This window comes from Lagopus muta, chromosome 3 (assembly GCF_023343835.1).
Source record: "Lagopus muta isolate bLagMut1 chromosome 3, bLagMut1 primary, whole genome shotgun sequence".
Taxonomy (NCBI): Eukaryota; Metazoa; Chordata; class Aves; order Galliformes; family Phasianidae; genus Lagopus; species Lagopus muta.
In genome coordinates this window covers 80143406-80170419 of record NC_064435.1, presented here as the reverse complement: position 1 = coordinate 80170419, position 27014 = coordinate 80143406, and the positions used below count along the sequence as shown (strand labels likewise).

The window sequence follows — 27014 nt, the reverse complement described above, 5'->3', positions numbered from 1 at the left end:
GTTAGTAATTGCTACAAAACCTCAGCCTAGCGCGTCCCATCATAATGCTAGATCATGTCCAGAACACAAAGGACTCTGTGTGAGAGGTATTCAGCCGTTCACCTCCTTATACAGCTGCGGAGTGATTTGGTCCATTTATTCTCTGATGGACTGCACGGCTGAGGCAAAAGTTCACCCATTCTCACCTTCCTGTTCACATGCTGAACCACATGACCCATGACATGGCTGAACTGGGATAAAAACACTGCCCAGCTTTGGCTCTTGGCTATCTTTTAACCACCACAAGGTAGGATATTTTAGGAATTTTTGATGCAGAAATGGAAAATCATGGATTTTCCTGTATTTCTCTGTGAAGGCTTTTCTGGATGGGCTGATGGCAAGTCAAGAAGTGTTGCCACTCTGGCCTTAATTGTCAGCTTCACTCAGTTAACAAAATGCGGGCAAAGGCTGAAAAAAGGAGAAAATTACGATGGAAGCAATTCAGGCTTTGGATCTCTTAAAATGATACTGTTCCTTTAATGGCAAATGTAGCAAAACATATTTTTCATATTTGAACTCTTCTTGGCTCTGGTCTAGTGACTCACAAAGTCTAAAGGCAATGCTATGTCATTTACATTTAAAGACAGAAAGCCAACTGCAGAGATACGTAGCAAGTCTTGCACGCGGACACACTTTTATGATTATGCGGACTAGCGTATCTATTCTGCATGCCTGAACTACAACTTCTGCCAAAACCTTTCCTCTTTCATCTTTTCTTCTTTCCTTTTCTGTATATAAGCCCTTGCCAGCGCTAAGCACCGTTTTCAAGTAACATATTCAAAATATAAACCAGTCTTTTTCCTGCCCAAATTTCTTAGTTCACACAGCATTTGCACTTGGGCTAGCAAAGGGAGAAACCCAGTCCGGACTAAGCAACCCTCCTATAGATACATGCTGTGCATGCCACTGCCATTATGGTTGAGATGGGTCTGCTTGTCTTGAGCATCTGGAGTATGTTGAAGCTGTGTTTCAACATTAACTTCCAGTCCTGCATTGCAGTGAGAAAACATTTATTAACTGGGCCGTCATCCATGGATAACAAAGACTTGTTAGTTGAGGTTGTGTTTAACTCTATTTATTTGATAACTTTTTTTTCCTGTCTGCTGTAGTACTGCGTATTGTTAAAAAGGGATCAGGGATCAGTAATCAGATATCTGTCTATTTAAGAGAAAAAAGAAATACAAATCCAACACTGAGGCTTTAAAGTATAACTGATGATTTCTGCTCTCAAAATAAAAATTGATTTTTCAAGAGAAGGAGTGAAGCTGAGAAGACCCAAAGCAGATATGACTGAATGTGATACACATTCAGAGACACACAATGTGATCAGTGGAAAATATTCCTGTTGGTACAATTACTATTGCCTTGTGCTGCTACCCAGCATTTTTTCCAAGTCCTATAATGTAAAAAAAATACTTCACACATACTTCTAAGTATTATGCAGAAAACTTCTGACTTCCCTGTATTTCTCACACACATACAAAAACTCAAACCAAATCAGTAACGTTTACTTTAGGAGATGGGATAGATAGTTGCAGCCTGATGCAGGGTGCATTGTCCGTGTGTAGCAGAGACAAAACAGCAGTGACTGGTGAATGTCTAGCTCTACTTACTTATCACTTGCATAGGGCATGGGTTACCTCAAGGCTGTCAACAATTAAGGAGCAATTTCTGACTAAGTCAGAAAACATTACCACCCAGGGAGACCCAAGAGTATATTATCACCATTTATAGAAATTCTGCCTTTATAGTATTCCATACTCTATTGTCTAGAAGTGGGCAGAGGAATTTGGTGGGTTGGATATGGTACTCTCCAGTGATCCCAAACCTAGCTATCCTGCTGAGGTCACCACTGAGAAGGAGAATTGAACGGTCTGGGCCAAAGCATGATGGATGTGACAGCAAGGAGAACCTTCTCCCCATATGGTGAGCACAAAGGCCTGGCACAACTGCTGTTCCTGCATGCATCATGAGCGACTACTCCCTCTATGCCACAAGGGACAAGGCTATTTTATCACCTCTCTCTCTGCATTGTCCTAACTCAATTGCTCTGGCACGGAAAGAAGCTGCTCAGCGTGTTCTGTGCAGTGTGACATGGGGAGATGTCATACCCACACACTTCCTGCCTGCCTGGATGTGAAGTAGTCCCAAATGGCATCGCCCAGCTCCTCCTGACACAGCCAGGCTGACTGACTGTGGTTTCTCAAGCTGCTACAGAAATGACCACAATTGATGTCTGTGCCTTGGAAAAGTGAGACTGGGGACACAAACTCAGAGCTCTGAACCCTCACTGACTTCCAGTTTATCTATTTATTTACTTTTGGAAGGGTGGGGAAGGAAGAAGTGCTATGCTGGATGACTCACCCACAACTGATTGAATTCTGCAACTGTTAAAAGGCTAGGTGTGTACTGGGTGTACCTGGTAGGCATGAGAGCATGTTATATAAGGAGATTATACAAAGAGATGGTGATATGTGCACAATAATACTCAACATGCTGAAAAGAGTATCCATACACATATTTGGCACACAATAGGGGCATAGCACACATGGCTGAAAAGCAGTAAAGAAGCTTGAGTGCAGCAAAAAAAGCTCTTCTGGTGGGAGCAAAGTGAAAAGCTTCTGCCTGAAAGCCAACACAAAACCATCGGGCATGATTCCCTGCTCCCTACCACAATGGGAGTTCAGTCTAAGTAATGACTGTTGCTTTAGTACTTGTTTCTGACAGTATTATAAGGCAAACGAGGCATGGAGACTCCTGCCAAAGAAAACCACAAGGATGTGCTTCCAGGCATGCTGATACTCCCAAGAAGCCAGTGGCAGCAGGGATATGGGAGTATGCACAATCAGTGTATTCCTATGCTCTTTTTCCTGAAATACAACTCTTTGTGTTTAGTTAGAAAAATAATGTTGCACACCTAACAAACAAGAACCCTACTGCAAGATTAATAGTTTGCACTTGAGAGATAAAGTGAAGTTCACAACTGAGATCGATGCCCATCATAGCAACAAGAGTGATGTTTAGGGACGCAGGATGCACAACTCTTCCTCACCCTGATGAGCAACCATCCTGCACTCTTAGATCACCAATAATCAAAGCATCAGTGCAAGATGTCTTGTTCAGACAGCCTCCATTCATGAAAAATCTCCTCTGAACACCACTGAAGTATCTATCAGGTCTCATTAGTTTAAATACATTTTGATATGCTGCTTCTTCAAGAGTGTAATGCTAAACACAAGGACTTCAACTGCTACAAAGCTTTCCCTCAGCACTGTCCTTTCTACTCAGGAAGAGGAGACACTGAGTGCTCACGACACAGCAGCTGCTTCCATTCAGAGAAGAGACAGACGGCTACATCAACGACTCAAAGATACAAAATGAGAACAGATTCAAGATGAAAACATTTTCCTATGAGAACAAAAATGCCTCATTTGATTAAAAAAAAAAAATATGAGAAATTTATATTAGAAATCTCAAGAGAATAAACAAACAAATAAACAAACCCAACCTAAATGCTTTTACTGATATATACACTGGAAGACTCCTGGGCTACAGTTACAGAGATAATATATCACAACTCATTTTATAAACATTCCCATAGATGTTAGAAGTCGCAGGTGATAAATTGGCCCAGAAATGGTCTGAAGCCTGCTTGCTGATTGAGCCAAATTGCACAGTTTGGCTGTCGATGTGAACCTGTTCTGAGTTGAACTGTGTTCTGTTCCACAGTTTCTTTCTTTCAAGTTAAAAGGGTATGGCTGATATATCTAAAGATAATAATCCAACAATTATAAAGTTACTAAGATAATAAAACACCTGATAATCTTTGTGGAGCATCTTGAATGAAAACAATATCAATGTCTTCTGAAACAAAAGCCCTCACATCTGTAGGAAATACTAGGAAATACTGTCTAACTTTTCTCTTGTAAGCAGATAGCCCAATTGTTTTACAGAAATCAGTGAGGCCTTATGAAACTTTTGCAGGCGGTTTTATTAATAAAAACCACAAGAATTATAATTCAGATAAACTTCAAAGGTCAGCCTGCTCTGCTAGGACAGCACGATGTTTCCCATATGCACCTCAGGTGAACAGCTGAATACAAAGATCTCATTGTGTTACCAAAACTATGCTGTCCTTTTTTTTTTTTTTTTCCTCTCTTTTTTTTTTTTGCTTGTGTCACTCAGTGTCAAAATATTGTCCTTTAAGTACATGGAAATATTTGTATACAGTTTTACAGCCAATCTTTAGTTGCTAGCTGAAGGCAAAAAGAAACAGCAAAGCTGTTTGTTGGGAAACCTCACCAACAACGAAAATTAATACTGCTTTTTCTTCCTGCCAAAAAATTTTGAACAGATTTTTTTAGGTCCACAATGGTTTGTTTATTCTTCAAATGGTTAAATTGAAAGTGACACGCGTGACACAAAGTAATTTAAATGAAAAGATACAGAAAGGATGCATATATGCTCTGTTTCTTTCATTTTAATTTTGGAGGATATCGTCACAATTGCTAACGAAGGGCTGCTTTAAATTCTGTCGAATCAAAAAAGGAAAGGAACTCAAAGTTAAGCAGAGAAAAATGAGATAAATTTGAAAGTACGTGTGAGTTAGAAGCACTCAAACTCGCATTACCTAGACAAAACGACAGAACAAGTACACGTTTCCCAGGCTCCACCTAGCAGACAATTCTGAAAGATATTTGACCCACTTCCCCCTCCCTTTTTTCCTTCCAGAATTAATTTTCCCTGCTATTTTTATATGAATGAAAGACAAAATGCCTCTTCACAAAGCAGCACTCCCATCTGACAGGATTACTCACCGCTAAAGTAAAGGGTTGTACCCGGGTTGCGGTGAGGGTAGAGCAGCCTTAGGGATCCATGCCAGGATCCCGGCTGGGGCCATGATCTAACCACAAGAAAACAGACGAGGCTTTCAAGTCAAGCACCAGCGTGTTTACTGTAGCCAAATGATCAGCCCCAAAATAGTGATCGCAGGGTAGATATCGATCACAATATGTTTACAGTGCAATATTTGACTATAAAAAGATCTCAGGTCATGCTTCTGACACCTGTTTGCCTTCTGTTGCCTTCCTGGAGTGCACAGACACCTACAGCTAAGTGCAAGCTGAGGCGCTTTCATTGAAAGAAGGTCAGAGGAGCTGCACAACGTACAGTTCAAAGTGCTGCAGATCCCAGCGCGCTCAGAGACACTGCTGATCTGTAGTGTGATCCTGGCGACGAGTTTCTCTCTCCCAACCTCCATTTCCCTTCCTCTCATTGGCGACAAGCACTCCTTCAGCTTGCTGGCATCTCGAGATGCGGGGGCCTGCAGGGATCTGCCCGGTGCCTATCAGGAGTGGGCCCTGGCAGGGTTAAACCGCTCGTATTGCTGTAGGAAAGCACTGAGAGCCTCAGGGAGCTGCCAGAGCACAGGCAGATAGGATTAGAGATAATAAATCAGCACTTCATAATGTTTATACATATTTGAGGGTACAATTGGGAAGGAAGAAGAGCAAGCCTTTATAGTAGGTAGTATAGGTAACAAAACAAGAGCGCTGCGATAAAATGTATGCAGGTTTGTTGCCTGTTTGTTTTGTTAAAGAGATACAGGGAGATAGGCAAATCCAAATCCTCTCATAATCTGCATCTCCTCCAAATTTCCAGAACTCTAATGTCATGCTTTTGAATAGTAAGATGTTTTCTTCTCAGACTGCTACCAGTACCCTAATGATGATGCACCTCCGAACAACATTCTAAAACAGTTAGCTTGAAACGTTAATTTGCTCATGCTGAGGAAAATGTTTCCTATTCATTGAATTCTTATAAAATCAGAGTTGCCATTGTCAGAATAATCTATGTAAATAAAGAGTGTGCTACCTTTAGCATATCACTGATGCTTTTTACTTTCTAATTTCAGTCCAGTTCTCAGTCCACTGGAGTTGGAAGCAGAAGTTTTTCACATTTAAGTCATGGTTACATATATGGCAATGGTAAAAATACAAATCCAGCAGTGTATTATTAACTATGAAAAGCAGAAAATAAACCTCAAAAAACATCAAGATGCTGAAGTAGTCTCACTTCTGATTCTGTGGAAGTTTCCATCTCCTTTACCAGAACAGGTGACAGCCCTTTGGAATTTGATGCTGTATTTTCCAGGTTGAGCACAGAGACAAGGGCACAACCTTGATGCCTCAGGGATATAATAATGCAATACAGTGGGATTTCTTTTCATTTTTACCCCATGTCACAAGTTCAATTTTAGGCCAAGAGTACCCAAACCCGCCACCATGTGATCTTGCAGCTTATGCAATGAGCCTGGTGGCTTTTACCCAAGCCCTCAGACACAGGAACGCATGCATCTCTCAGATCTGTGGCCATGGTGGCAGTGGTACTGTCCAGGACTGTGGGTTGGACCCCAGCTGGCAGCCTGTGCCATCTCAGACTGGGGCATGGGAACTTCTGCTAGAAAGTCAATGGTAAAATGATCCCAGAAAGTAAGGAATGTATTTTAGATGTCTGGCTGTGCAGCGCAGATGTCAAAAGACAACGGGAAGTTTTTGTTCAAGCATGCTCAAAATACATTTGATGGTCACTTCACATTGACCTTCCCTCAGCTTGCTCTGGTCATTCTAATTCCACCACTATTAGTAATGGCTGCTTCTGCAATGGCTGTTAATCACACTGAATCCTAAGTCAGGGAATGGGAAGGGTCTGCATTAAAACTGGAGATACGGCTGCTCTCCGTGGGCTAGTGTCAAAATGGAACAGAAAATTTTATTCAGTTTGTTCCCAGCAATAAATACAGTTCTGGCATCCTGGATAAATCCTTCACATAACAGCATGTGTTCTTTCATGCACCCTGGGAGCGATTCTATTTAAAGCCATGGAATTGTGGGTGTGAGACTGTAAGCACATCCACTTACCCAAAACAAAATTAAAACCTGTCTTATACGAGAGTCAGGAGAGCTGTTACTAAAAATGCAAACCATATGAAGTTTTAAGCATACTTATGTTTTTTATCTGTCTCTGTGTAGCATATACAATTGACTTTCACTGCCTGAGATGAAGTGCTGACAAGTGTTTTACCATATTATTACAGAATACCCCAGTAGCATTATCACACTTCAGCTTTCGCTTGCAATAAATCTGCTCCAGAGGCACGTCAGAAGTCATCACTCCTATCACATCCAGACAGAGCAAGGACCCTCCCTCCTCAGTGGGTATGAAGGAGGCTCCTTGCTAGGTAGGCTGCTGCTAGGGCTGCAATAGCCTCCGTGGGCCAGACACCAGAAACAACATTCCCACAAGTGACTTGGCGAGGCCAGAAGTCTGTTCTTGGGCAAATAACAGTGGCACAGGCATGAGTCATTACAGAACAAAACAGATTTATCGCCACAACGACATTATCATCTGTTATGTGCCTGTTTCCATGTGCAAGTCTGCACTCTCATTTTTTCTCCTCGTTTCAAAGATTTATAACTCCACTGCTGAAAGGTATTTCAGGCTGAGGCAGAAAATGAACACCATTTTCTGCTCTGAACATATTTATATTTTAATAGCTGTACTTCACAGGTCCAGCTTTAGGTCCTGCCTGTTTCTTAGTTTGGGTTTGGTAAAAGTGAATGACGAGCAAGACTATCTATCTCTAACCCTAATCTCAGCAGGGACAATGATCGTCTCCATAGCTCTGATTAAAGCATTTAACCTTATGTCCTAAATTTTGCTGTCTGTGAAGCTGGGGTGGTGATATTTATGTGATCAGAGCGCTGTAAGAAAGTTAAGGGCAACACAGGCATTTTACAATGAAATGCGTTATTTCTTAATTAATTAGATGCCTTTATCCATGCGTTTATGAAAAATAAAACTATTTTTCCCTCTAGAAGCGGGAATCAAAACATTATTCCTTAATGCTGATTAGCTATAGACTAATTAAGGAGTAAAATAAAGGGGTAAAGAAACCTATGGATGAGAACATGCAGAAATGACTGTTGGATTACACATTCCACAACTCAATTAAATAGCCATTTCTTCAGATACTGCACATTTCACTTGTGGACTAAAAGAAGTGAGATAACTGCTCAGGAAATCCAAATACTAGCAAGCGAGTCACAGTGGTTACATTCTGTCTTTTTCTGTCTTGCCTAACCTTCAGCAAATTTACCTTTTTTTCCCCCATTGCACAATAATTGAGGGAAACCTGAAAATAAGCTCTTTGGCTCTTTCCCCACAGAAAGGAGCTTCATCCTGCCAACTCTGCCTGATCCTGACTTCACAGGAGAGTCATTTCATGGACTCCTACAGCCTGGCAGTAGATGCACAAGAAAGGAAAATCAGGGCCACACTACAGTAATATAAGCAGCTCTCTGTGATCACAGTGTTTTCTGGATCAGGCCCAAGAGGTGGTCATAAACCCAGGCAAGAAACAAACCATTGCATCAAATGGTGAAATAATTACTAAACTTCTTATTAAACTTCATCACTTAGCATGCTTCCCCTTTCCAGCACAAAGAAAAAGACCAAAGAACTCGAAAGGACCGGGAAAGAAGGAAATAAAACCAGCTAGCTGCATGTCCCACAGGCACATCTCAAGCTCAGGACCGCCGCAGTCGGACCTCCCTCAAACCCTGCTCTTTCTAGCTGCCACCTCTCCTCAGTCCCCATGCTGACCCCCTGAATCAAGCCAGATGGGACTAGTGGAGACATGTCAAGGAAGTGCTGAAAAGGTGACTTGGGTCTCTGGCAGCTAGTCTGGAGCTAGTTTCAATGCAAAATCTCTGGGGGCTGCTGCTTTGCAATTTCTCAGGAATGTTTAATTCTCCTCATCCCTTTACTGAGTCTCTCTGGAGAGGTCACAGAGGCCTGTGACATCCCTGGAGGGCACTGCCTAACTAAATTAGCATGAGATAACTTTGGACTCTCTTCCAAACAAGAAAATACAAGAGAGAGAATTTCATTAAAAGCAGAAGACTAGGTGATCCAAGTTAATCCCAGCCCAGAGCTGCTGCAGAAACGTTCTCTGTTTATATTTTGACTTTACTCTCTGTTACAGAGTTCACTGACTATAATGGAAGCTGTGTTAAGTGCACAACTTGACCTCAGTTGACCAAATCTTAGTTTCATAATAAAGACAAAAAGTGGGTTTGGCGGCTCTAAAAGGTCTGATTAGTAGCTGTTTTGCCTGTGGATGTGTAACTATGTAGGGCACTAAGTGAACGGTAAACTCTGATGTACCTTCAGCCTTTATGCCCACTTTTTAATCAGGAAATATGAACTCTAATATGCAATTCTTTAGCAGAGCAAATACTACTGAATTCCAAACACGTATTTTTTTAAAAACTTCTGTACATAAAGCTTTGTTCAGGATCCCTCAGTGAAGAGAGGACAAAAACTATCTCAGGGCATGCAAAGAAAAAAGAAGATTTAGAGAGAGAAGGAATGCTGAGATCCGCATACACTTCTGACACAGCGCATCTCCAGTGTGACCCGAGGGCAGGGTGAAACACAAAGGTAGCTCAGCACACCCTTCAATATCCCATCTCACCTTCACCAGAGATAGACTTGCAGCTCATGCCACACCAGACACCTCTGAAATGAGGATCTGATGCTCTGTATGCAAACAGGATGTGGAGAGAACAAGAAACATTTTGCTCAGGCTGAGGTTATAGTAGCTGACTCTAAGGAAACAGAAGATGAAATAAAAATGTATGGAGAAAACTTGTTGCCTGAGCCAGATCTTTTGGAAATACAAGGCTTTTCCAAAAGAGAAATTCATGCTTCAAAGCATTAAATGTACTGGTAGTCATAAGTGGCAATCACCTAACAATGCACTGTGAATGAAAAACATCCCTATAAACCTGAAGACGCAAAATCTTGATTTATTGAATGCTGTTGATAAGTCAATCCAGCATAATAGCATGTTTTGGATATTTTGGAACAAATTCTTCTCCCTCTGAGAAGGCAAGAAGAAAAGGAAAAGGCACAAAAGTTTGTACAGTTCATGGCAAGGACAAGCCAGTGAGCTCTCTCTTCAGGAAGGAAATATTAGCACAGCCTCTTAGCGACGCTCCAAGGGCAACAACTCATTGGGAACCATGATTTCAAGTTAACAGATCGTGGCACATCAACAGGATCTCCTAGATTTCTTGCTCCTGTCCTAATTGTCTCCTTTTCACAAAACAACTTACATGGCTGCCACAGAATTTGTACACGTCCAAAATTAACACAATCTTTCCACTGAGCTTTTTGAGAAGTGTCTGTTCAGCAGGTGCCTTTGCAATCTTCCTTAGAAAGAAGAATAGATAGACCAAAGGAAGGAGTTATGACTGCATGGGAGCGAGACCAGAGAAAATGCATGAAAATCAGCTCTTCCTTCCACAGTGAATACTCCCTACCCCTCCCCTAAAAACTATTTTGTCACCAAAATCATACCCTGAAATCAGGCATGTGGGCCCAAATCCTGCCCCTCCTTGAGCCACTCAAATCTTTGCCATAGACTTGTATGAGAATGGAATTTCATTTCTATTGCAGGAGCCTGTCACGGCCAAAGGCAAAAAAGAGGGTGTTTTCCATACAGGCTCTGCTTTTCTACTTTTATGCCCCTCGGGAAACTGGTGCAATTAGATCCCTATTATTATATTTTGGAAGGGCACATTTGAGTTTACGTACTTCAAAAAGATTATGTACTCAGAAAAAAAAAAAAAGAAAAAGAAAAACACAGAAGGAAATTTAAAATATAAGTTACTGTCTTTCAAGCACCAGACTTTACATATAAACATTTCAGAGCTGCTACAGTCTGGTAGGTGAATAATTAGGAAAAAAATATGCATGAGAACTGCATGATAAGCTGGCAGGGGATGATTGCTAAACAAGATTCTTGCCTTCCATTAGTAACAAAACAAGAGATAACAATTCGTATTTGCGTCCAAAAAATAATCATGCAAACTTCAAATATTTGAATGAGAACCATAAGGAGGAGACCTACATTTTCCTTAAAAACCTGCCTTCTCCTCCCTAGGTTTGAACTGGATGCACTGATGCTTACTGTCCTAAATTATGAACAATAGTACTTAGAAGTATTTACAAAACAATGTGCTTTGTCTCTTGAGAAAGCAGCAAGTCAGTGGTAAAGAAATTCCTTGAATTTTCAAATGCAGCATGCATGGAAGGACACGCACACACTGCTCATCCACCCTCATTTATCATACATCTATCTTCATATGTCTGTCAGTCTGTAATATGCTTTCAGATATTTCTGGGTAAAGCTGCAACATAAACCTTTAATTATTTTCATAATATCCAAGCTTTTATATGCCTGATCAGGACAGACCTACACGTGAGAAAGGATTTTGTCAGAGGACAAGAAAGGAAGATGCTTCTTTTCCAGCTCCCCCACAATTCAATGCCTGGAGGAGCAACAGGAAAGAAAGCATGGTGACCCCTCTGAACTTGTGGAAGCAGCTGCCAGCTCAGCAGGGGAACTGCTGATGGAGTGTAGTACCTACTTCTGGAAGAAGCCCTTAAGCCAGTTCACTCTGTCTTTTTTCACACCCTTTACCCCCAAACTATAAGAATGGAGGAGGAAAAGAAGAGTTTCAGAAACTTCAGGAGTCCGTTTGCTGTTAGAACGGATAAAAAAGTCACCGACTTACTTCCCAGTTGTCCATACAAAATTAAAACAATATAACTGCTGTATCAAGCAAGTAAGAAATAACTTGTATATGATTCATGCATTGCTTCAGCCTTTTGAAGCACTTTGTCATTTGGCACGTTAACATTCTTGCTCTTTGAATTTCAACTTATTAAAAAAAATATTTTATCTTCTGAAAAAAAGATTCAACTTGGCAGATGTGAAACAAACGTATCTCTCATACGTAAAGAAAAATACCACACAAATGGAAATTGCTGACTTTTCCAGTGCTAATGGTAAAGGTATCTCTGAAAGTCTCCCAGCCAGTTACCGCAATGGAGTTCAGCAACAACTTATTCCTTCTTCCTTTGAGAAAATGAGGTCAATTAAAAGAACAGGAAGTAAATCAACCAGACAGATTAAGAAAGATTTTCATTTTTTAAGCTTAAAGGTGTGAGAACATCAGGGAAACCAGAGCGCAGCTGACATTCTTATCCTGAACACCTTATTTATACGCATTTAAGCTTAGGGGTCTCAGGCAGAAATCTGTGAGGGAAATACAGGCTGATGTGGTGATTTTACCAACACCACATGGAGATGCCATGTGGCTCTGAATCACAGCAGCTGGTCAGTTTGGATTTTCTGGCTTGCGTGTCGTAAAGCCGGTGTAAAAAGTATCATGTTAGACCATGCTAGGGAGCTTTAGTGAAAGCATTTCACCTTGTATTTTTGATGGGTTAAGAGCATGCAAAGTCAGATATCCTGGTTCAGCTGAGCACAGCAGTTCTCTAAGCCTTGATAACTTGCATGTGTAACTAACTCCACCACTAAGCATGCCTGCTCTTTTGCTGTTCTTTTTCCCCAGCCAAAACATCGAGGTGAGTCAAACACGGGCCCTGGTTTTGCAAATACTTTGGAAAACACGGTGTAGACCAAATGGGATTACTGGAAAACTGAAATGCTCTGGCCAGAAGCAGGACTTCAGCAAACTCAGATCCCTAACGAGGAAGCTCAGGCTCTGCAGTTAAAAGAGAGAGCTGATACAGAGCACAAAGCAAAAGGCAAAAGAAAAGGAATGGGGAGGAGAGTAGGAGAACGTTTTCAGCATTTGACCCAGCTTTAAAACTGCGTTTCATTTTCTTAAAAAAAACAAAAAACACTCCTCCCCACTTTGGAAAATCCCTAGAAGAGCAACAGAAAAAACACTGTTTCAGAATGCAGTTATGGTTGCTAAAATGACACATCATTTATGAATGGAAGCACTTAGAAGCAAATAAACTAATTCTTAAAGATAATGGCAAACATGCAGTAGGCCTAAGTTTGCTCTTTCACTGGCACTGTTACAATGGCAATTCAATTACTCCAGATTTGCATTACTGTTACAGAAAGCAGAGTTAAGCCCATTATCTGCATCGGTGACAAAAAAAAAAAGAACAAACAAAAAAACCCTGATATTCTAACTATGCAAAAAGTCTTGATCACAGAATGAAGGATTTATTCAGTAAATTAAAATCTAGGCTAACCACAACATTCCTAATAGTAGAAGGGAGAGCAGTAGTAGTAGCAGTAACAATAATAGTAGTAATGTGGCCATAAAATACAGGCACGCCTTGCTCATCTTCAAAAGGAAGCCTGTGTCTGTTACATGATTCAGGAATTTTATAGCTATCCTGTTAAATGATATATACAGAAAACATAGGGCTCCACAGCTGAAAACGTGTTATGGAAAACTCCTGTTGTTAATTGGTAAATTTACAAAGGTTAACGTGTCCTGTTTAGCAGCATCCCAAGAGCACTAATATGGAAACCGAAACAGTAGTCACTAAAAACCAACCCATTCTCAGGTCACACTTAAGACTGTACACTGTAATGAATAACTTCTTTACTACCTGGTAGAAGTAACCTGCTAGTTCATTATCATCATCAGATTTAAGACTTTCCATGCCATCAGCTTTAAGTATTCTGGTTTCGAAAGCAAGTGGATAAATAACATCAAACTGTGCACTTCCCCCTAGAATACATTTCACCTCCTGTTATATATTTGGTATAAAACAGATATAACTCAATTTTCAGTCTTGTTTACTGCTAAGAGGAGGCTCATGCAATCCACCTCCACATGCTTGTATGCTGTACTCCTGATCATTTCAATCAAAATCTGGCAAAGGGATAAGTGCAGCCCACCAGCTGCTCTGTCCTACCAAGACTAACGCAAGGGATGCTTGTGGGGAAACACTTTGTCCCTGACAGTCCGTTGGATAATGCAGCTCCAAGCCCCAGAGAGACCAGACTGGCAGGGGCTGGGGGCAGGACATAGCTAGCACAGGAGGGCCAGAGCGAGAGCAAATTGCTTCCTGCCAGGAGCAAGGGTTAAACCAGGAAACCCGCTGCTGCTGTAGCACTGCAGCTCACACAATTTGTTTGCTCACCCTAATTCAAAGCGGGACTGCGTATCAATGGTGTAGCCCCAAACAGAACACAAGGTGGGCACTCAGTTTGTTGCTTCTCTAAGCAGACTGCCGTATAGAAGTTAGTTTGATCAAGGACATGAGAAAAGGTGGGCTTGCACTTGTGGCTCTGGGGCTGCTCGGCTGGACAGTGAGAGCCTACAATATTCTTCAACCACAAGGGGAGAAAAATTATCTGCCAAAGACCCAAATAAGCTGTCATCAAGGCACTTGTCTTGGATCAGCCCTGATCTCACCAGCAGGCACTGCTACTCAAGTGGAACATAAATTCTTTGTATGTATGCCAGGGCATTTCATCTCGTCATGGAAGTAAAAAATGTCCACATTTGCAGGTTGCTAAAGGAATGCACTTTCCTGTTTCAATCCCAACATACAGGGGTAATTTTGTAATACACCTTCAGTAACAACTCTGATTTGAGAATGGTACTGAGGAAGAGGAAAGATGCAGTGCAGCATAAACACGTGCATATCCAGACAGATTTCTGTGGGCTATCAGGCAGGCAGTTAGACACAAAGGAACATCCGATGTTATAACCAGTTCTCATGGGGACATAAAGCTGGTACAGCTTTTATTTTATATCACTCTGTGGCATTTACCAAAATCCCTTTGAAAATTTCTGCAAGTAGATGCTAATAATACTTAACCATACATTTACACAGTGAACATAAAGTATTTATAGTTGTTTGGAACAGTAGGTTCTGCTGGTCCATTGAAAAGCATCCTGCCATCGTCCTTTCACAGCGATTTCACAACTAGGAACATGAGCATTTTTCTTTAGATGCTGCCTGCGTGCATTCAGTTTGCAACTCCATGTCATTATAAGTATACAGATGTTCTGCCTCTTGGTAAATACTATGTAAATTTGTTCTTACGATTATAATGCTTGCTGAAATGAGCACAATAATTAGGAGGCAATCCTCGCTTTATGAATTTTCCATAGTAGGTTTGATGCTCTAAGATAAATCTCCAGTTCATCAAAATAGCTGTGCATGCGCTTAATTTTAAACATACTCTTACTCTGCCACAATTAAGCAAAATACTTAAGTACATGCATGTTGCTTGGAGGAGTTTAAATCTGTTCACTTTAATTAGATTTACATCCAGACTGAAGTTCTTTCCTGAAGAGAAGCCTCTGAAGTGCACTGCTTTGAAACAGGAAGCATTGAATGAAAATGAAGAGAGCTTATTCTGATTACCATCTCAATATGAAATACTACTTTGTATTTTTATATACATTAGCTGTTCAAGACCTACAACTTCACCAATAAATAAGAGAAAATGTTTTCACTTTTACTTTATATTATCCAACTCCACTGTAAAAAAAATCTCACACTTATCCGAAGCCCATTAAATAGCTATTCAAGCTGCAGAAAACAAACTCTTTTCCTTGTGAATTAGTCCTGGGAGGGCAGACAAAGACTGTTGTAGATAATAATCATATGTTTCCTATGCAATTACTTGTAACATTCTGGGATGGTGTTTTTATGGTTCTATGCATAAACTTTAAATGGTTCAGTGCTAATTTTCCTAAGTACATACCGTATTAGATCTTCCTAACAATTTTCTTTTATAAAGAATGACCAGTGAAGCAATCTTCATAAAAGAAGTGCATACTAATCGTGATTTCAAATCAGACAGACGGGAAATTGCCACACCCTACGTTAGTGAATGCATCCAGGTCCCATGGTAATCTTTATGGTAAGTTTAGATTGTCTATGGGAAATGAAATCATGTGCCAAAGGCCAAGTAAACCCAAAATTAAAATGCAGAGTAATGTCTCCCAGTTGCATTCATAATCCTGCTTATTACCTCTTACATCATTATAAAGCGTTCTCCAGAATAAAACAACCCACTGCTGTGCTATGTATACCACTGATACAGTACAGGCTGTCCAAATTCTGCTCCAAAGGCCAAACATCATCTACTCAGTTTTGAAAATTTTGCTTAGGGTCATCATTCATGTCTATGGGGTGGTCAAACTCTTGGATATGGGGGCTTGGAACTATCAGCTGCTAATTCCCAAGCATGTTTTATTGCAGGTCTTCAAATTCACTTTCCCGTGTTTTATTCTGTACGATGGCGACAGCAAACTACAATCTACACTGTTGAAGAAAACAGGGAGTAACTTTTCAATTACTAGGAAGTTATCACTGCAATTACTTGCTGTGCTATTTTTGGGCAGTGTTTTCATAGACACATGCATATTTTTTAAATGGTTTGGTGCTAGCTTGTCTTTCACACGGGTTTGTAAAACCTAATGTCTCTCCCAAGTTCATATTGAGTAGTCTCAATTCCTTTCACTGTTACTTGCAAGAAAAGGAATTAGAGACTTTGATGACCAGGTGAAATCACTCACTCAAGAAATTAAACCAAATGATAAAACTAAGTAGCCTAAATACTGTTCAGCAGAAATGTGGCACCTGCAACCCATTACTGAAAGAAGAACTCACTACCATAGAACACAGTGATCAAGTTTTCAGATTGCACAAAAGATGTTAGTGAAGAATGAAAATAGGGTACATTTATTTTCTTCTGGTTTCTACATTCACTGAGCTTTTGTAGTTGGCAGCATGTCAGGACCAACAGGCTTCCGGCAGGAGGTCATTATTTTAAAACATTAACTCCCATGTTAATGTTTGATTTTGCTAATGTTTAAATTGGGATATATTTCTGAACAGGAGAATGGAAGGGAAAAGAGATCACACACAGGATGCTTTTCGTCCTGTAAAAGTAGCCAGAGGTGGGTTAAAAAAAAAAAAGCCCCTGATCCTGATTTCTTCCCTCCTTTTTAAGAGACATTGTCTATTTAAAATTAATTGCTGACATAACACTCAATTCCACTTTTAAAATATACTTGAAAGACACATTACATTTGCACAAATGGAGACATAATACAATTCATAGAAGTGACTGCTAAATTGAGATTGCAAAAAAGATGTGAGAACCCAGAGAGTGAATTTAGCATCAGAGCTGAAAGAGTATGTCATGAGAGGAGCAGTGTTCTGTGTGAGACCTAAAGCTCAGCCCTTCGCTATGGGAAGTCATCAGAGATTGCACCATATTTGTGATGAGAAGAGAGGGATCAGGATCTGGTCAAGTAGTACCTGGGTTAAGTAATCACCTATTTGGCATTGGGAGGGTGGGACTGCAAAACAAAAATGAATCACAAGTAAAGGCACATTGTACAAATGGTAATTCTTGCCTCTTGGATTATCCTCAAGATTAGCTTCATAGTTGATGATCTCACATAAATTCAGTAATTCACTTTTCAAAATAAAAGATTAAATATCTAAGAAACCTGCCTTGACTGGAGAGAGACACAAATAGGCACCAAGGGACTCAGATTTATCTGACCTGAGTTGGGTATCTCAGGCATCTGAGTACACAGGATCCACTGTGTGTAGTTCCCTAATCCACCATCCACTCCCACAGCCACACTTAGCCCTGTCTTCTCTACAGTTCCAACTGCACTGCATGTACTTCACTCTCTATTGATAGTCTTGTGTAATACTACTGTCATGCCCTAAACTTCAGCTCACACTTCATTTAGTTTCCACATTTTTTCATAACAGGAAATGTGATTCATACATATCTTTAATTACACATATCAATGTAAAAACATTATGCTGTTGCAATAGCAAAGTCTGGGTATCAAAACTTTTCCAAAATTTCAGAGTGGCTCTGAAGAAGGAAGGAAGATTTCATGCTATGATTCTCCAGTGACGCTCAATGGGCTCTTCAAGAAGAACATGTCTCCAGTATTACATCCAGCTACAACACTGATCATGAACTTTCGTTCTCAGAAAGGAAGATTTTGGTCAGAATTTCCTACTTTTCTTTCCATAAGATGGCAACTTGCAGAGATATGCTAGATTTAGATACAACTGAGGCTTCACCAGGTTACAGAGGGCAGCTGTTACCAAAGCAGCCTTATGGGCAATCTAAAGTGTAAAAACAGCAAGTTACAAGAAAATGACTTCGGAGATGACATGCATTATTCCCACTAGTGTAGTCAGCTTGATGGAAATCACAGATAAACTTACATTACTCATATGAGAGGAAAAAGAGTAAATACAGCAGTTTTCTGGTTTACGATCTGAAAGCAAAATGCTTATGTTCATTCCAGTTGTGCACTTGCTAAATGAGGTGACTGTTTGTTGCATGAAATAGTGGGAAATTACAGAAATAAAATTACAGAATAGAAATCAGATAAATAAAGAGCAATGTCATTTTTCAGGACTTGACTGCCAGAGGTGCATCGCTAACAGCCTGCCTCTACCATAAAACAATTGATTTGAATAAATGCATTTTGTTAACTAGTCACTAGCAATTATTTCTTCATTATCTTGGGTTTAAATTATGGAAGTAGATGTGTAACTTAAAACAAGAAGTATCTGTCAAGCAGGAAAGCTCAAGATACCTTTTAATAATATACCAGAGAGCTGCTTTACTGTGTTTCTTCTTTTGAACTCCAAGATAGTATCAGCTGGGGAACATTCTACTGTTCTATGTACATTTCCCTCATCACCACAGTATCTGAAAAGCTTCCAGTAGTTCATTAAACAACATGACTAACCTCCCTCATTTGTGGTTTCTTCATTCTCTCTCATCCTCTCCCCAAGGGAAGAGCTGTGTGTGTGTGCAGCAATGTTTTCATTTACTGCTGTTTCTTTTTTTTTTCCTCCTTTCTTTTTCTTTTCTTTTTTTTTTTTTTTTTTTAATAATAAATTTGTGCATGCTACTCTGCATTTATAGCAAAGAGATGCATGGTTTTTACCTCAATTTCTGACTTTGCTGCTCACATCTTGCTGAGCATAACCTGCACTCCTTGCCCTGTTTCTGTTTCATTACAAACTATACTGCTACTGTTCTGTACGCCTGAAGATGCACAGCAAGTTGATATCAAACACAAAAAACATCAGCTAAGTCATGGGAAGAGAGTGGAAGATCTTGAGTTTGTAAGATGAAATGCCACAAGAGGTGCTGCTGTGTTGTCGCCTTGGACAGCAAGCCTATGTGAGCCCCCAGTAAAGAAGGTGTGAATGAAGCTACATGACTTGTTTACTATGTGTGTGAGGTTTTTGGTTCCCACTGCAGAATTGCATGAGTGGAGACAGCTTTTGAACATACAATATGAAAAACTTTATACATATTAAATAAAAGCCTGCCTTTTGCTCTCCATTACACTAGTATATGCAGAGCATAACTTCACTAGCTTGCCATATGCTTCCGCTAAATAAGAACAGACTACATCTTGGTAGCACATGTCAGTGTTTAAAAAAATATCAGACTGGAAGATGTTATAGTAGGTAAAGTATTACAGTTAGAGAAAGACTGTCTTAAGTATTGTGGTAGGCTATCTCAATTTTTACGTGTTCACCAAGTTACATCCGAACACTGGGAATAATCTCAGTTCCCGTAGCCAACATTTCTAACGCCATCACCTCTTTCAATCTAAGTTCATATTCATGTCTAAGTAGTAGACTCTATTTCTGCAGTGCTTTCACCAATACATCCCAAAATACCACAAGAAGTATCTATTATTATTTAATAGATGAGGAAAGTGAGAGAAAGGAAAACTCATTCTAAATTAGTCAATAGCAGGGATAAGGGTGCAGTGCAACTCCAAAGCTTGTAGACTCCAACATATTGGTCTGTTCCCAAGGCAGTACTGCCACATGAACTTATTCTTCAAAATACATGTCATAATGAAAGGAAAACTACAACAACTTGTGCTTCTGTATACACAAAATTAACTTGATTTCTTTTTTTTTTTTTTTTTTCCTAAGGACACAAATCATCTGTACACATTATCACAGCTCTAGCCCAGTGTCATCTGCTGTTTGACTCCTGTCAGTCAGAATAGCAGCAGCTGGCTTGGGACTCTATGCTTAAGACAGGAAGAGACAGCAACTGAGTGATGGAACCTACAATCGTCTTGAGGACACTGCAATATTCCAATTCCTGGAAAACAAGACAGAATAAAAACTAATAAGCCTTAACATGGAAAAGATTGGAACAGGGCTAGGTTTTAAAATACTCCCTGAATCTGGCAAATACAATTTCTGGCATAAAACCAGCAACTTCAAGGCTAGCCCAATTTCCCTTCACCTTATTACTTCTACTGTAAGCAGATGGGGAAGAGAAGAAGGGCCACCTTTTCCCCTCATGGTGGCTTTTTCGCTTGGGACTCAGCAAACTGCAGCACTGAAGTCAACAACTGCCACAACAGACTCAAGCTTGCTATCTCCAAACAGCCAGCAGCATTATACCTCAGACTAAAGAATATGCAGAAACAACATATTTCTATTCAACTTATTTAGTTGCTCTGAGAATTTTGGCTATGACTCATAATTTGTCATGCTTTTCACCTCAAAACAGTTTTGCATCTGAGATATTCTCCTGACCAAGTCTTTTTTTATGGCTTTAGGCTGTTCTTCATTAGCTGATAACTAAGTGTGGGTTAAATTTAAGACAACTGCTTGTTAGGACAAATATGGATTTTGATGGAGAGCAGGTATGATACAGACTTCCATCATTTTCTTGGGTCTTTTTTAAACAACATGGACATCACTGTGCTTCCCACAGCACTGATAACATCTCAGCCACTTGTGCATTCCTTTGGTCTGCAAAGGCTGCAGAGGTTGGGTGAGTCCTCCCCTTACGCCTGCATCAGACTTTTGCACCTAATGGATAACAAAGCTTTGCCTGCACTGGAGGCACTGGGAAAGGATGTCAGAAAACTGAAGAGCTCAAAGTGATGGAACAGAAAACGTATGTTCCTATGAGGCAACACAGTAACAGATGCAATAGCAATTGTTTTCCTAAAAAGGAATGTACAGAAAGTCCCCAAATATTCTTTTTTTTTTTTTTTTTTTTTTTTTGTAAGAAATGGCAAGTTAAATATTGTCCAGACATATGGTGGCTTAAGCATGAGGGCCTATGTGCAGAGTATTCACACTGGGACTACACTCTCCTCTCTCAATAACATTATTTCAGCTATTGAGTCGTGCTGCCACTGGGAAAATACGCACATTTCAACAAAGAAAAATAAATTGCATTTGTGTTCTCACTTCAACTCCCAGTTTCTTGCTGGAGTGATGCCAGGCCAGTGTTTCAAGGTGCTGACTATCTCCTCCTAGCAAACCAGAACAGATGGGACAGGGAGCGAGGCTGGGACTCGGCAGCCAAGTGTAAACACATTGAAATCCTGTATTGGAGCAAGGCTCTTTTTGCCCCTTGCCTTCCCCACTTTGCATACCTTGAATTTTAGAACACGTACATCCAAATAAATGGGTCACGCATCGCACCACATGCTGCCACCAGGAAAAAATGAGGTTTGCTTCTCTCCTTTGCCATGTCCAACCTCAGGAAGATCACCCCACCACGCAGATATAGCTTAAGGGATGTACCAAAGGTTCTAAGGTGCCGACACCAATTCATCAAGACCCTACAAATAAAGTGAACTCTACAGTCCATGCCTAGGTGCAAGCTCATGTCAAGGCATCCTGCGACTCTGCCACCATTACCAAGATGGGCATCACAACCACATCTGTAGAAATAACCCCAGTGTACAACCACACAAAGTGGTCCCAGAAGCCAGTTAACTGAAACGTGGCATTTGGTGGCTGTGAGCAGCAGAGGCAGGGTGTGAAACATGAGTCTAATCGGAATCGAAGAGCTGGGGTGAAGAAGGTTACAATCCACATTTGCAGAACACTTTCTGAATACCAAAAGCTTTCCCCTTTATAAAACAAAAACTTCGTTCACTTCAGTTCTCTCACCATGAATAATGAACTGGGGAATTAAAAGCTTTAAACCTGTTAAAGAAGTAATATTAACTTAGGTATAAATATAGCTGAAATAATCCAGACAGTTTTATGACCTTACACCCCCAAATGAAGGTGAAATGCAGAATTCTTTCCCCAGGAATAGTGGTAAACACAGCTAACAGATGGAAGAGCTGAATGGAAATTTCAATAAAGTAGGCCACAAAGAAGCATTTGTAAGCACAGGGGTGCTTGCTTAAAAGAAAAAAAAAAGGAAAAAAAAAAAGAAAAAAAAGGAAAAAAAAAAAGAAGGCTAAAAAATGGAACTTTGTTTTATTTTGATAGAGTGCCAAAACAGTACTGCATTCCTTAAAGAGCAGAATAAAGGATCGAGTTAGACTGGCCTTCTCAACACCTCAGCAAAAGCCCCCATGGGTCTCATTTTGCTAGGATGACTATTTATATGACAGGTAAGGGAATAATTTTGTTGGATTCAGTTACACTAGGCCTCCATGACCTCTGGGTCAAAAGAGCAAATGCAAAAGTGACAATGTGGATAATTGCCTGTTTAGGATAATGGAATACTGATTGAGGGTCAATTATTATAACACCTGAAAGATAAATGAGCTGATGTGAAAGGTTCAGCAGAGATAGCAAACAAGGAGAACTGTCTGCATGCACCACGCCGTGGCTAATAATACGGAGTACAGACTGCGGTGTTTGATAGCAGGGAAGCATATTTCCTGAGCTGAGCTACTAAAGCCAAGCAGTTTCCAAGCCCTAAAATATTTTAGTATGTAAAACGTGCCATAAAATAGAAATTCAGCTCAACTGCCCAAAGCTGCAGGATTAAAGTAATATTATTTAACATGCTACCCAATTAATTTCCATTATAGCCCTTGTCTGTGCCTCATGTCCCAGACTCATTCTTTCTCCTGTCTCTGGAGTGAACTTTCTTTCATTGCTATACAAATAAAGAAAACCAGTCTTGACATTTGTGTTTCTAAATTCAAGCAAAGGAGAAATACCATTCAGGCTACTGCTGCAGAGGGGCAGTGTGGTTCATGGAATTTTTAAAGAATTGAATTTTGCCCCTAAAATCTTTGGAACATTTTGTACATGAATCTAGCTCAGTTACCCTGCTCAGTACATCTTTTGGGTGGCGTGATTCGTGACAGGCTCATTTATCGCCTTGGCTTCTCCCTATTTCTTGTGTCCAGCAAAATGATGAGACCCACTGCACACACTGTGATAGAATACAGTTTGGGTTGGGAAAAGATCCAACAAGAGGTCAGTCCCTTATCTCTCTACTGTGTAAAAGCACATCAACTTCTCCTGTGCTTTGAGGGAGCAACATATTTAGGAACTGTCTCCTGTAGAAGCAGACACTTTGTGTCCACACAGCTAGAGAGCTCACATCTGATGGGCCAAAATTTTTTTACATCATACAAAAGGTTCATCTTCATACAGGATCAGATGAATGAGCAGTAAGAAACCCATCTCCACAAATAGCAGAGCACTGACAAGGTGCTCTTGAGGTAAATACTCATCTCAAAAGTGTATGACAGCAAAAACTGTTATTTAGAAGACCTTCCACTCAAGTGAGTTGACAAGGATTCAAGGAATCTTCTCCAATAAATGCACAGCTAAATAAAAATCTTCCCCTCATGCTCCTCCAGAGTAGCATGTAAGGACATCACTTGTTTTTCCTTTGCTCATCAATGTGTGAACATGGATCTTCTAAAGAGAATAAATAAGTCATCTCTGGATCTTCATGTCACCATCAGCAGAATATGTTGTAATACAACAGGCTGCTAAGGATAAGAAACTACATCACCTTGAAGGGTACCAGAACAATTCACAAGTGTATGGCTAAGGGCTATCATCCAGTTTGCCCACAATAATGTAGAACATTACTATTTTTGCCAGATACCACCTTCATCAGAGTAGCTATAAGAATGTTAATCTTCCAAGTTGGTTACCTTGTAGTTTAGCAAAAATTTACCACTGCAAAAATCTCCTGCTATAATAAGTGCAGTAGTACACTATTGTTTTTTTCATCTGCCATATAACAGTATTCCAGTTTATTTGTATTCAGTAAGATAGGAAAAGGTGAATGACTTCACGATGAGAGGAGGTTATGGTTGGTTCTCATTTCCAGTTATTTTGATGGGAACATTGCTACCTTTTCTGCAGTACTGTCAGCTACATGAAGAGCACCTTTGATGCTGACCAAGAGTTCCAAATACACAATGAAACTCCTTCAACTGCAAGATAAAGGCTAACGAAGACAATAAGAACCTAGGTGTCCCAGTAGAACTCTTGATAGGAACAAGGAAGAAGAGTAAGTCACCTGACTTCGGGTAAGAAAACAAAATAAAAAAAAACAGCCCTGGCCCACCGATTGAAAAGTGTCTCACAGTGACTAATATCTGACTAGAACCCTATCACTTTGGTTTTCCTTTCCCTCAGACAAGATGAATCACTGCACACAGGCTGACAGACAGAAAGAGAAGGCATCCTTTTCCTGCAGCTGCCAAAACCTTCATGGTTTTCCTGTATGACAAAAGACCATCCGGCAGTGATGAGAGATTTCTGAAAGTCACTGAGGTTTTCAATGATTAAAAGATTATTGGGATCTCTTCCAGTGTGGAGATAAATTAGCTCTCATTCCAAATATGATGTGTTTTCTTTTCCACCGTATTTAGCTGCTGCAGGGAGCACACCTCTCAGATGTTCCACATTTCAGGAATGGCCCTCATTTTACTCTCAAGGTTATCTTCCATATGAATTTGCCACCTCTGTGCTTTTGTTATGAAAAACTTCACAGCAAGAAAAAAGAATACCCCCCAACTATTACAGGTTGAGCTTGCAGAAAAAGTCCCACACTTATAGGAACAAATCCCATAATATTTTCAGTTCCCATGCAAATGAGTGCTTTCTCTTTTTCCTGTCCCATATTTAGTGCACTCAGAGAGGCATGCACAAAAGTTTATACCAGGGAGACCCAGTGCATGGTTTGTGGAGGCCAAACAGCTGAAGGCAGGGCCCCCCCTCCCCTACACGCTGCTCCTTGGCAAAGCATCCCCAAACAAAGCTTGATCCTAAACACAGTTGTGATGAACCATGCTGGATATTTCAGATTTGCATGAACTGTGCTGTTAAATATGGGCCGGAATTTTCATAAATTACAGGAACTGATTAGCACTGTAAAACAGTGCAGAGCGCTCCGGAAAGCACCATGCAGTTTCATTCTGCACAAGTCACACAAGAGAATTCTTGTTCTGAGGCGGCTTGTGCAGCATAATCGAGCCTTCAAGAGAAGCTCTATGCGTGGCAAATGAATAACCAGGTAAGATACAGAAAGCAACAGTTAGCACTGCACAGATCTCTTAAAAGAAATGCCACTGCTGAACGAACAGAAAAACAAGTTTGAGGGCAACCAATTCACTAGCATGCATGCAGAAGCTGTGAACCAAACATTCCTTCACTAGCGAGACAAGTAGTTCAGCTGCAAAAGAGCTGAGCAGTGATTTTGATTGATTTTGCAAAAGGTGAGGGAGCTGGTGGGTCTCTGCGTCGTGCAGCTGCCTTTAGAATAGCCATCCTACCTCACAGCCTGACCTGAAAATGCTACATTGACCTGGATAAATGGGATGTGTGAGAAGCTTGCAAAACCTCAGACTTGGCTGGTTCTCTCAGAGCCAACTCTAACACCTAGCAGGGCTCTTTGTTTTCCCTACTGTTAGATTCTGCATCCTTACATCTTAGTTCCCATTTGTACAACTCAGGAGGGACACTTCTTAAGCTGTGGTCAAGCCCTGATCCAGGAGCCTCTTGCTTCTTCTCAGCAGATAAGATCCCTTGAGGATCCCATCAGGAAAACTCATGGAGACAGTTCCAAACCACTGTATCAGTCTATCAGAAAAAAAGATGAAGAGGTCTCTAAAGAGATTCAGTAGAGACTGTGCTGAGACTGCTTTCTTACCCGAAGCCATGTGACTTCTTCCTTGTTGTTTCCAGCAAGAAAAAGAAAAAAAAAAAGCCCTACAAAATAAGGGAAAGAAAATCTGAGGTGATACTGAGATAGAAACCTGGGAGCTCAGGATGCATGGATAGATAAAAGAGCAAATGAGCCCTTGAGTTGGATGTTTTGAAAGCTGAAAAATATCTGCCACTTTACTGAGAATGAAAGAGGAATGTGATCTGTTGTATACAAAATCCAACTCAAATGAGTAACTTAGGAAGAGTTTGACAGCAAACACATCTGCAGAAACAGGTGGTAATAACTAAGACAGACCAACTGCTGAAGACCTGCAGGAAAAAGGAGGAGACATTCTACGTAATAGAAATAAATGTTTAATGTTATCCCATCTTCAACTAACTCACATAGCTTGAAAGATGGGAATAAATCAAAATCAAACAAGATCTTTATCACTGAAGAAGTTGATAAGTCTACTCTGTAGAATGCTAAAATACTAAAAATCATGCCTGAGGATTTACCTAGGCATCAACTTAAAGTAGCCTCATGTTTGAGTGTTTGCTGATTATGCTGCAAATTGCTTAATGCAATTCTGGAGGAGATTGTGTAGAAAGATGGAAAGGTAAAAGAGGCTTTTGCCTTAGGTAGCAGACTGGGAGAACTTTCCAATAATTATTTGAACGCTGCTGAGCTTCACTGCAATACCAACTGTCATAGTGCCAGGAGTGTCTTTTTCTTCTTGTTCATGTGTTCTCACTACCATTTACATTTCAGTAAAGGCAAAAATTTTGGAGTCATACAATGATAGAACGGCCTGGGTTGAAAAGGACCACAATGCCCATCTAGTTTCAAGCCCTCCTGCTATGTGCAGGGTCACCAACCAGCAGACCAGGCTGCCCAGAGCCACATCCAGCCTGGCCTTGAATGCCTCCAGGGATGGGTCATCCACAGCCTCCTTGGGCAACCTGTTCCATTGTGTCAAGAACTTCACAGTGATTGAGATGGAAAATACTGCAAGTCAAAAATGAACTCAGTGGAAGGAGCCCAAAACCAAGATGTTTAGAGCTGCTTAGATAATTTCTCATTTTCTTACACACACAACACCGCTGAAAAATATGACTTTTGTTTCCAGTAC

At 40.4% G+C, this 27014-nt stretch overlaps 1 protein-coding gene across 2 annotated transcripts in view; it reads right to left on the bottom strand.

Moving 5' to 3' along the window:
- The window catches only part of GMDS (GDP-mannose 4,6-dehydratase), a 389475-nt gene that overhangs the window by 85311 nt on the left and 277150 nt on the right, over positions 1–27014 (bottom strand). The window lies entirely within an intron of this gene.